Source organism: Pseudophryne corroboree, chromosome 4 (assembly GCF_028390025.1).
Source record: "Pseudophryne corroboree isolate aPseCor3 chromosome 4, aPseCor3.hap2, whole genome shotgun sequence".
NCBI lineage: Eukaryota > Metazoa > Chordata > Amphibia > Anura > Myobatrachidae > Pseudophryne > Pseudophryne corroboree.
Window position 1 is genome coordinate 916,852,117 of NC_086447.1, and position 12,507 is coordinate 916,864,623.

General features: G+C 38.9%; 1 pseudogene; it reads left to right on the forward strand.

The window, feature by feature from the left end:
- Positions 1–120, forward strand: LOC134913050 (5S ribosomal RNA; annotated as a pseudogene).
- Positions 121–12,507: the final 12,387 nt, after the last annotated feature.

The following is a 12,507-nucleotide window of genomic DNA, read 5'->3' on the forward strand; positions in this document are numbered from 1 at the left end:
ATTTGCGGTCATACTTCACTGGAGATGCCCAATCTCTTCCGAACTTGGAAGCTAAGCAGTGAAAGGCCGGGTTAGTACAAGGAAGGGAGACCTCCTTTGAACACTCTGGTACTGCAAAAAAGCGTTGACTATTGGACACAGTGGCACTCAACTTTATGTCATATTGGGATTTGCATGACCAATGATTTTATTTTCTGCACCTATATAATCCTTAAATGGATATTAGCAGTATGAATGATGGTCATTTATTTCAATAAATGCAGATTCTTTTCGGTATAGGCATCACAGAACTTTACTCTCCGGCAACTCAACAATCGTGAATTTAATATCACGGATATTCATTATTATTATCAATAATTCGCATAGCTATGTATTTCACACACATTTACTCCTAGGATTTGACTTATGTTAATTTATTTGTCATTTTGAAAATTCACTAAGTTTAATATTTTCCTCTGAATCAAGAGTGCTCCCACAAAAGAGTCCTTTTCTTTGAACCTTCTTTGGTTATTTTTTTGGTACTTGATACTCTCTGACTCTAGGGAGCACCACTGAAAGCAACTTTGGTGTTGGGAATAATTCCTACTACACCTTTACTTGCCATATACAGAAGAAATTCTATTTAAATTCAGTTTTTTAGAGGTTATTAATTGTTCATACATTATTGTTTGTACTGGTGCGGTTCCCTTCTAAACCCATTTCCCTAGCGAAGAGAAAATAGCCAGAATATGCTAAAATCAGCTATTTTCTCTTCGCCATAAGGACATTATGGTCACGTTCTTATCCGAAAGGACCATTATTAGCCCTCTCATGGTTATGTCCTTACGGCGAAGAGAAAATAGCCAGAATATGCTAAAATCAGCTATTTTCTCTTCGCCATAAGGACATTATGGTCACGTTCTTATCCGAAAGGACCATTATTAGCCCTATCATGGTTATGTCCTTACGGCAAAGAGAAAATAGCCAGAATATGCTAAAATCAGCTATTTTCTCTTCGCCATAAGGACATTATGGTCACGTTCTTATCAGAAAGGAGCATTATTAGCCCTATCATGGTTATGTCCTTACGGCGAACAGAAAATAGCCAGAATATGCTAAAATCAGCTATTTTCTCTTCGCCATAAGGACATTATGGTCACGTTCTTATCCAAAAGGACCATTATTAGCCCTATCATGGTTATGTCCTTACGGCGAAGAGAAAATAGCCAGATAATCCTAAATCAGCTATTTTCTCTTCACCATAAGGACATTATGGTCACGTTCTTATCCAAAAGGACCATTATTAGCCCTATCATGGTTATGTCCTAACGGCGAAGAGAAAATATCCAGAATATGCTAAAATCAGCTATTTTCTCTTCGCCATAAGGACATTATGGTCACGTTCTTATCCGAAAGGACCATTATTAGCCCTATCATGGTTATGTCCTTACGGCGAAGAGAAAATAGCCAGAATATGCTAAAATCAGCTATTTTCTCTTTGCCATAAGGACATTATGGTCACGTTGTTATCCGAAAGGACCATTATTAGCCCTATCATGGTTATGTCCTTACGGCGAAGAGAAAATAGCCAGAATATGCTAAAATCAGCTATTTTCTCTTCGCCATAAGGACATTATGGTCACGTTCTTATCCAAAAGGACCATTATTAGCCCTATCATGGTTATGTCCTTACGGCGAAGAGAAAATAGCCAGAATATGCTAAAATCAGCTATTTTCTTTTCGCCATAAGGACATTATGGTCACGTTCTTATCCGAAAGGACCATTATTATCCCTATCATGGTTATGTCCTTACGGCGAAGAGAAAATAGCCAGAATATGCTAAAATCAGCTATTTTCTCTTCGCCATAAGGACATTATGGTCACGTTCTTATCCAAAAGGACCATTATTAGCCCTATCATGGTTATGTCCTTACGGCGAAGAGAAAATAGCCAGATAATCCTAAATCAGCTATTTTCTCTTCACCATAAGGACATTATGGTCACGTTCTTATCCAAAAGGACCATTATTAGCCCTATCATGGTTATGTTCTTACGGCGAAGAGAAAATATCCAGAATATGCTAAAATCAGCTATTTTCTCTTCGCCATAAGGACATTATGGTCACGTTCTTATCCAAAAGGACCATTATTAGCCCTATCATGGTTATGTCCTTACGGCGAAGAGAAAATAGCCAGAATATGCTAAAATCAGCTATTTTCTCTTCGACATAAGGACATTATGATCACGTTCTTATCCGAAAGGACCATTATTAGCCCTCTCATGGTTATGTCCTTACGGCGAACAGAAAATAGCCAGAATATGCAAAAATCAGCTATTTTCTCTTCACCATAAGGACATTATGGTCACGTTCTTATCCGAAAGGACCATTATTAGCCCTATAATGGTTATGTCCTTACGGCGAAGAGAAAATAGCCAGATAATCCTAAAATCAGCTATTTTCTCTTCGCCATAAGGACATTATGGTCACGTTCTTATCCGAAAGGACCTTATTAGCCCTCTCATGGTTATGTCCTTACGGCGAAGAGAAAATAGCCAGAATATGCTAAAATCAGCTATTTTCTCTTCGCCATAAGGACATTATGGTCACGTTCTTATCTGAAAGGACCTTATTATCCCTCTCATGGTTATGTCCTTACGGCGAAGAGAAAATAGCCAGATTATGCTAAAATCAGCTATTTTCTCTTCGCCATAAGGACATTATGGTCACGTTCTTATCCGAAAGGACCTTATTAGCCCTCTCATGGTTATGTCCTTACGACGAAGAGAAAATAGCCAGATAATCCTAAAATCAGCTATTTTCTCTTCGCCATAAGGACATTATGGTCACGTTCTTATCCGAAAGGACCATTATTAGCCCTATCATGGTTATGTCCTTACGGCGAAGAGAAAATAGCCAGAATATGCTAAAATCAGCTATTTTCTCTTCGCCATAAGGACATTATGGTCACGTTCTTATCCAAAAGGACCATTATTAGCCCTATCATGGTTATGTCCTTACGGCGAAGAGAAAATAGCCAGAATATGCTAAAATCAGCTATTTTCTTTTCGCCATAAGGACATTATGGTCACGTTCTTATCCGAAAGGACCATTATTATCCCTATCATGGTTATGTCCTTACGGCGAAGAGAAAATAGCCAGAATATGCTAAAATCAGCTATTTTCTCTTCGCCATAAGGACATTATGGTCACGTTCTTATCCAAAAGGACCATTATTAGCCCTATCATGGTTATGTCCTTACGGCGAAGAGAAAATAGCCAGATAATCCTAAATCAGCTATTTTCTCTTCACCATAAGGACATTATGGTCACGTTCTTATCCAAAAGGACCATTATTAGCCCTATCATGGTTATGTTCTTACGGCGAAGAGAAAATATCCAGAATATGCTAAAATCAGCTATTTTCTCTTCGCCATAAGGACATTATGGTCACGTTCTTATCCAAAAGGACCATTATTAGCCCTATCATGGTTATGTCCTTACGGCGAAGAGAAAATAGCCAGAATATGCTAAAATCAGCTATTTTCTCTTCGACATAAGGACATTATGATCACGTTCTTATCCGAAAGGACCATTATTAGCCCTCTCATGGTTATGTCCTTACGGCGAACAGAAAATAGCCAGAATATGCAAAAATCAGCTATTTTCTCTTCACCATAAGGACATTATGGTCACGTTCTTATCCGAAAGGACCATTATTAGCCCTATAATGGTTATGTCCTTACGGCGAAGAGAAAATAGCCAGATAATCCTAAAATCAGCTATTTTCTCTTCGCCATAAGGACATTATGGTCACGTTCTTATCCGAAAGGACCTTATTAGCCCTCTCATGGTTATGTCCTTACGGCGAAGAGAAAATAGCCAGAATATGCTAAAATCAGCTATTTTCTCTTCGCCATAAGGACATTATGGTCACGTTCTTATCTGAAAGGACCTTATTATCCCTCTCATGGTTATGTCCTTACGGCGAAGAGAAAATAGCCAGATTATGCTAAAATCAGCTATTTTCTCTTCGCCATAAGGACATTATGGTCACGTTCTTATCCGAAAGGACCTTATTAGCCCTCTCATGGTTATGTCCTTACGACGAAGAGAAAATAGCCAGATAATCCTAAAATCAGCTATTTTCTCTTCGCCATAAGGACATTATGGTCACGTTCTTATCCGAAAGGACCATTATTAGCCCTATCATGGTTATGTCCTTACGGCGAAGAGAAAATAGCCAGAATATGCTAAAATCAGCTATTTTCTCTTCGCCATAAGGACATTATGGTCACGTTCTTATCCAAAAGGACCATTATTAGCCCTATCATGGTTATGTCCTTACGGCGAAGAGAAAATAGCCAGAATATGCTAAAATCAGCTATTTTCTTTTCGCCATAAGGACATTATGGTCACGTTCTTATCCGAAAGGACCATTATTATCCCTATCATGGTTATGTCCTTACGGCGAAGAGAAAATAGCCAGAATATGCTAAAATCAGCTATTTTCTCTTCGCCATAAGGACATTATGGTCACGTTCTTATCCAAAAGGACCATTATTAGCCCTATCATGGTTATGTCCTTACGGCGAAGAGAAAATAGCCAGATAATCCTAAATCAGCTATTTTCTCTTCACCATAAGGACATTATGGTCACGTTCTTATCCAAAAGGACCATTATTAGCCCTATCATGGTTATGTTCTTACGGCGAAGAGAAAATATCCAGAATATGCTAAAATCAGCTATTTTCTCTTCGCCATAAGGACATTATGGTCACGTTCTTATCCAAAAGGACCATTATTAGCCCTATCATGGTTATGTCCTTACGGCGAAGAGAAAATAGCCAGAATATGCTAAAATCAGCTATTTTCTCTTCGACATAAGGACATTATGATCACGTTCTTATCCGAAAGGACCATTATTAGCCCTCTCATGGTTATGTCCTTACGGCGAACAGAAAATAGCCAGAATATGCAAAAATCAGCTATTTTCTCTTCACCATAAGGACATTATGGTCACGTTCTTATCCGAAAGGACCATTATTAGCCCTATAATGGTTATGTCCTTACGGCGAAGAGAAAATAGCCAGATAATCCTAAAATCAGCTATTTTCTCTTCGCCATAAGGACATTATGGTCACGTTCTTATCCGAAAGGACCTTATTAGCCCTCTCATGGTTATGTCCTTACGGCGAAGAGAAAATAGCCAGAATATGCTAAAATCAGCTATTTTCTCTTCGCCATAAGGACATTATGGTCACGTTCTTATCTGAAAGGACCTTATTATCCCTCTCATGGTTATGTCCTTACGGCGAAGAGAAAATAGCCAGATTATGCTAAAATCAGCTATTTTCTCTTCGCCATAAGGACATTATGGTCACGTTCTTATCCGAAAGGACCTTATTAGCCCTCTCATGGTTATGTCCTTACGGCGAAGAGAAAATAGCCAGATAATCCTAAAATCAGCTATTTTCTCTTCGCCATAAGGACATTATGGTCACGTTCTTATCCGAAAGGACCATTATTAGCCCTATCATGGTTATGTCCTTACGGCGAAGAGAAAATAGCCAGAATATGCTAATATCAGCTATTTTCTCTTCGCCATAAGGACACTATGGTCACGTTCTTATCCGAAAGGACCATTATTAGCCCTATCATGGTTATGTCCTTACGGCGAAGAGAAAATAGCCAGAATATGCTAATATCAGCTATTTTCTCTTCGCCATAAGGATATTATGGTCACGTTCTTATCCAAAAGGACCTTATTAGCCCTCTCATGGTTATGTCCTTACGGCGTAGAGAAAATAGCCAGAATATGCTAAAATCAGCTATTTTCTCTTCGCCATAAGGACATTATGGTCACGTTCTTATCCGAAAGGACCATTATTAGCCCTCTCATGGTTATGTCCTTACGGCGAAGAGAAAATAGCCAGAATATGCTAAAATCAGCTATTTTCTCTTCGCCATAAGGACATTATGGTCACGTTCTTATCCGAAAGGACCATTATTAGCCCTATCATGGTTATGTCCTTACGGCGAAGAGAAAATAGCCAGAATATGCTAAAATCAGCTATTTTCTCTTCGCCATAAGGACATTATGGTCACGTTCTTATCCAAAAGGACCATTATTAGCCCTATCATGGTTATGTCCTTACGGCGAAAAAAAATAGCCAGATAATCCTAAAATCAGCTATTTTCTCTTCACCATAAGGACATTATGGTCACGTTCTTATCCAAAAGGACCATTATCAGCCCTATCATGGTTATGTCCTTACGGCGAAGAGAAAATAGCCAGAATATGCTAAAATCAGCTATTTTCTTTTCGCCATAAGGACATTATGGTCACGTTCTTATCCGAAAGGACCATTATTATCCCTATCATGGTTATGTCCTTACGGCGAAGAGAAAATAGCCAGAATATGCTAAAATCAGCTATTTTCTCTTCGCCATAAGGACATTATGGTCACGTTCTTATCCAAAAGGACCATTATTAGCCCTATCATGGTTATGTCCTTACGGCGAAGAGAAAATAGCCAGATAATCCTAAATCAGCTATTTTCTCTTCACCATAAGGACATTATGGTCACGTTCTTATCCAAAAGGACCATTATTAGCCCTATCATGGTTATGTTCTTACGGCGAAGAGAAAATATCCAGAATATGCTAAAATCAGCTATTTTCTCTTCGCCATAAGGACATTATGGTCACGTTCTTATCCAAAAGGACCATTATTAGCCCTATCATGGTTATGTCCTTACGGCGAAGAGAAAATAGCCAGAATATGCTAAAATCAGCTATTTTCTCTTCGACATAAGGACATTATGATCACGTTCTTATCCGAAAGGACCATTATTAGCCCTCTCATGGTTATGTCCTTACGGCGAACAGAAAATAGCCAGAATATGCAAAAATCAGCTATTTTCTCTTCACCATAAGGACATTATGGTCACGTTCTTATCCGAAAGGACCATTATTAGCCCTATAATGGTTATGTCCTTACGGCGAAGAGAAAATAGCCAGATAATCCTAAAATCAGCTATTTTCTCTTCGCCATAAGGACATTATGGTCACGTTCTTATCCGAAAGGACCTTATTAGCCCTCTCATGGTTATGTCCTTACGGCGAAGAGAAAATAGCCAGAATATGCTAAAATCAGCTATTTTCTCTTCGCCATAAGGACATTATGGTCACGTTCTTATCTGAAAGGACCTTATTATCCCTCTCATGGTTATGTCCTTACGGCGAAGAGAAAATAGCCAGATTATGCTAAAATCAGCTATTTTCTCTTCGCCATAAGGACATTATGGTCACGTTCTTATCCGAAAGGACCTTATTAGCCCTCTCATGGTTATGTCCTTACGGCGAAGAGAAAATAGCCAGATAATCCTAAAATCAGCTATTTTCTCTTCGCCATAAGGACATTATGGTCACGTTCTTATCCGAAAGGACCATTATTAGCCCTATCATGGTTATGTCCTTACGGCGAAGAGAAAATAGCCAGAATATGCTAATATCAGCTATTTTCTCTTCGCCATAAGGACACTATGGTCACGTTCTTATCCGAAAGGACCATTATTAGCCCTATCATGGTTATGTCCTTACGGCGAAGAGAAAATAGCCAGAATATGCTAATATCAGCTATTTTCTCTTCGCCATAAGGATATTATGGTCACGTTCTTATCCAAAAGGACCTTATTAGCCCTCTCATGGTTATGTCCTTACGGCGTAGAGAAAATAGCCAGAATATGCTAAAATCAGCTATTTTCTCTTCGCCATAAGGACATTATGGTCACGTTCTTATCCGAAAGGACCATTATTAGCCCTCTCATGGTTATGTCCTTACGGCGAAGAGAAAATAGCCAGAATATGCTAAAATCAGCTATTTTCTCTTCGCCATAAGGACATTATGGTCACGTTCTTATCCGAAAGGACCATTATTAGCCCTATCATGGTTATGTCCTTACGGCGAAGAGAAAATAGCCAGAATATGCTAAAATCAGCTATTTTCTCTTCGCCATAAGGACATTATGGTCACGTTCTTATCAGAAAGGAGCATTATTAGCCCTATTATGGTTATGTCCTTACGGCGAACAGAAAATAGCCAGAATATGCTAAAATCAGCTATTTTCTCTTCGCCATAAGGACATTATGGTCACGTTCTTATCCAAAAGGACCATTATTAGCCCTATCATGGTTATGTCCTTACGGCGAAGAGAAAATAGCCAGATAATCCTAAATCAGCTATTTTCTCTTCACCATAAGGACATTATGGTCACGTTCTTATCCAAAAGGACCATTATTAGCCCTATCATGGTTATGTCCTTACTGCGAAGAGAAAATATCCAGAATATGCTAAAATCAGCTATTTTCTCTTCGCCATAAGGACATTATGGTCACGTTCTTATCCAAAAGGACCATTATTAGCCCTATCATGGTTATGTCCTTACGGCGAAGAGAAAATAGCCAGAATATGCTAAAATCAGCTATTTTCTCTTCGCCATAAGGACATTATGATCACGTTCTTATCCGAAAGGACCATTATTAGCCCTCTCATGGTTATGTCCTTACGGCGAACAGAAAATAGCCAGAATATGCTAAAATCAGCTATTTTCTCTTCACCATAAGGACATTATGGTCACGTTCTTATCCGAAAGGACCATTATTAGCCCTATCATGGTTATGTCCTTACGGCGAAGAGAAAATAGCCAGATAATCCTAAATTCAGCTATTTTCTCTTCGCCATAAGGACATTATGGTCACGTTCTTATCCGAAAGGACCTTATTAGCCCTCACATGGTTATGTCCTTACGGCGAAGAGAAAATAGCCAGAATATGCTAAAATCAGCTATTTTCTCTTCGCCATAAGGACATTATGGTCACGTTCTTATCTGAAAGGACCTTATTATCCCTCTCATGGTTATGTCCTTACGGCGAAGGGAAAATAGCCAGATTATGCTAAAATCAGCTATTTTCTCTTCGCCATAAGGACATTATGGTCACGTTCTTATCCGAAAGGACCATTATTAGCCCTATCATGGTTATGTCCTTACGGCGAAGAGAAAATAGCCAGAATATGCTAAAATCAGCTATTTTCTCTTCGCCATAAGGACATTATGGTCACGTTCTTATCCAAAAGGACCTTATTAGCCCTCTCATGGTTATGTCCTTACGGCGAAGAGAAAATAGCCAGAATATGCTAAAATCAGCTATTTTCTCTTTGCCATAAGGACATTATGGTCACGTTCTTATCCGAAAGGTCCATTATTAGCCCTATCATGGTTATGTCCTTACGGCGAAGAGAAAATAGCCAGAATATGCTAAAATCAGCTATTTTCTCTTCGCCATAAGGACATTATGGTCACGTTCTTATCCAAAAGGACCATTATTAGCCCTATCATGGTTATGTCCTTACGGCGAAGAGAAAATAGCCAGAATATGCTAAAATCAGCTATTTTCTTTTCGCCATAAGGACATTATGGTCACGTTCTTATCCGAAAGGACCATTATTAGCCCTATCATGGTTATGTCCTTACGGCGAAGAGAAAATAGCCAGAATATGCTAAAATCAGCTATTTTCTCTTCGCCATAAGGACATTATGGTCACGTTCTTATCCGAAAGGACCATTATTATCCCTATCATGGTTATGTCCTTACGGCGAAGAGAAAATAGCCAGAATATGCTAAAATCAGCTATTTTCTCTTCGCCATAAGGACATTATGGTCACGTTCTTATCCAAAAGGACCATTATTAGCCCTATCATGGTTATGTCCTTACGGCGAAAAAAAATAGCCAGATAATCCTAAAATCAGCTATTTTCTCTTCACCATAAGGACATTATGGTCACGTTCTTATCCAAAAGGACCATTATTAGCCCTATCATGGTTATGTCCTTACGGCGAAGAGAAAATAGCCAGATAATCCTAAAATCAGCTATTTTCTCTTCACCATAAGGACATTATGGTCACGTTCTTATCCAAAAGGACCATTATTAGCCCTATCATGGTTATGTCCTTACGGCGAAGAGAAAATAGCCAGATAATCCTAAAATCAGCTATTTTCTCTTCACCATAAGGACATTATGGTCACGTTCTTATCCAAAAGGACCATTATTAGCCCTATCATGGTTATGTCCTTACGGCGAAGAGAAAATAGCCAGAATATGCTAAAATCAGCTATTTTCTCTTCGCCATAAGGACATTATGGTCACGTTCTTATCCGAAAGGACCATTATTATCCCTCTCATGGTTATGTCCTTACGACGAAGAGAAAATAGCCAGAATATGCTAAAATCAGCTATTTTCTCTTCGCCATAAGGACATTATGGTCACGTTCTTATCCGAAAGGACCATTATTAGCCCTATCATGGTTATGTCCTTACGACGAAGAGAAAATAGCCAGAATATGCTAAAATCAGCTATTTTCTCTTCGCCATAAGGACATTATGGTCACGTTCTTATCCGAAAGGACCTTATTATCCCTCTCATGGTTATGTCCTTACGGCGAAGAGAAAATAGCCAGAATATGCTAAAATCAGCTATTTTCTCTTCGCCATAAGGACATTATGGTCACGTTCTTATCCAAAAGGACCATTATTAGCCCTATCATGGTTATGTCCTTACGGCGAAGAGAAAATAGCCAGATAATCCTAAATCAGCTATTTTCTCTTCACCATAAGGACATTATGGTCACGTTCTTATCCAAAAGGACCATTATTAGCCCTATCATGGTTATGTTCTTACGGCGAAGAGAAAATATCCAGAATATGCTAAAATCAGCTATTTTCTCTTCGCCATAAGGACATTATGGTCACGTTCTTATCCAAAAGGACCATTATTAGCCCTATCATGGTTATGTCCTTACGGCGAAGAGAAAATAGCCAGAATATGCTAAAATCAGCTATTTTCTCTTCGACATAAGGACATTATGATCACGTTCTTATCCGAAAGGACCATTATTAGCCCTCTCATGGTTATGTCCTTACGGCGAACAGAAAATAGCCAGAATATGCAAAAATCAGCTATTTTCTCTTCACCATAAGGACATTATGGTCACGTTCTTATCCGAAAGGACCATTATTAGCCCTATCATGGTTATGTCCTTACGGCGAAGAGAAAATAGCCAGATAATCCTAAAATCAGCTATTTTCTCTTCGCCATAAGGACATTATGGTCACGTTCTTATCCGAAAGGACCTTATTAGCCCTCTCATGGTTATGTCCTTACGGCGAAGAGAAAATAGCCAGAATATGCTAAAATCAGCTATTTTCTCTTCGCCATAAGGACATTATGGTCACGTTCTTATCTGAAAGGACCTTATTATCCCTCTCATGGTTATGTCCTTACGGCGAAAAGAAAATAGCCAGATTATGCTAAAATCAGCTATTTTCTCTTCGCCATAAGGACATTATGGTCACGTTCTTATCCGAAAGGACCTTATTAGCCCTCTCATGGTTATGTCCTTACGGCGAAGAGAAAATAGCCAGATAATCCTAAAATCAGCTATTTTCTCTTCGCCATAAGGACATTATGGTCACGTTCTTATCCGAAAGGACCATTATTAGCCCTATCATGGTTATGTCCTTACGGCGAAGAGAAAATAGCCAGAATATGCTAATATCAGCTATTTTCTCTTCGCCATAAGGACACTATGGTCACGTTCTTATCCGAAAGGACCATTATTAGCCCTATCATGGTTATGTCCTTACGGCGAAGAGAAAATAGCCAGAATATGCTAATATCAGCTATTTTCTCTTCGCCATAAGGATATTATGGTCACGTTCTTATCCAAAAGGACCTTATTAGCCCTCTCATGGTTATGTCCTTACGGCGAAGAGAAAATAGCCAGAATATGCTAAAATCAGCTATTTTCTCTTCGCCATAAGGACATTATGGTCACGTTCTTATCCGAAAGGACCATTATTAGCCCTCTCATGGTTATGTCCTTACGGCGAAGAGAAAATAGCCAGAATATGCTAAAATCAGCTATTTTCTCTTCGCCATAAGGACATTATGGTCACGTTCTTATCCGAAAGGACCATTATTAGCCCTATCATGGTTATGTCCTTACGGCGAAGAGAAAATAGCCAGAATATGCTAAAATCAGCTATTTTCTCTTCGCCATAAGGACATTATGGTCACGTTCTTATCAGAAAGGAGCATTATTAGCCCTATTATGGTTATGTCCTTACGGCGAACAGAAAATAGCCAGAATATGCAAAAATCAGCTATTTTCTCTTCACCATAAGGACATTATGGTCACGTTCTTATCCGATGGGACCAATATTAGCCCTATCATGGTTATGTCCTTACGGCGAAGAGAAAATAGCCAGATAATCCTAAAATCAGCTATTTTCTCTTCGCCATAAGGACATTATGGTCACGTTCTTATCCGAAAGGACCTTATTAGCCCTCTCATGGTTATGTCCTTACGGCGAAGAGAAAATAGCCAGAATATGCTAAAATCAGCTATTTTCTCTTCGCCATAAGGACATTATGGTCACGTTCTTATCTGAAAGGACCTTATTAT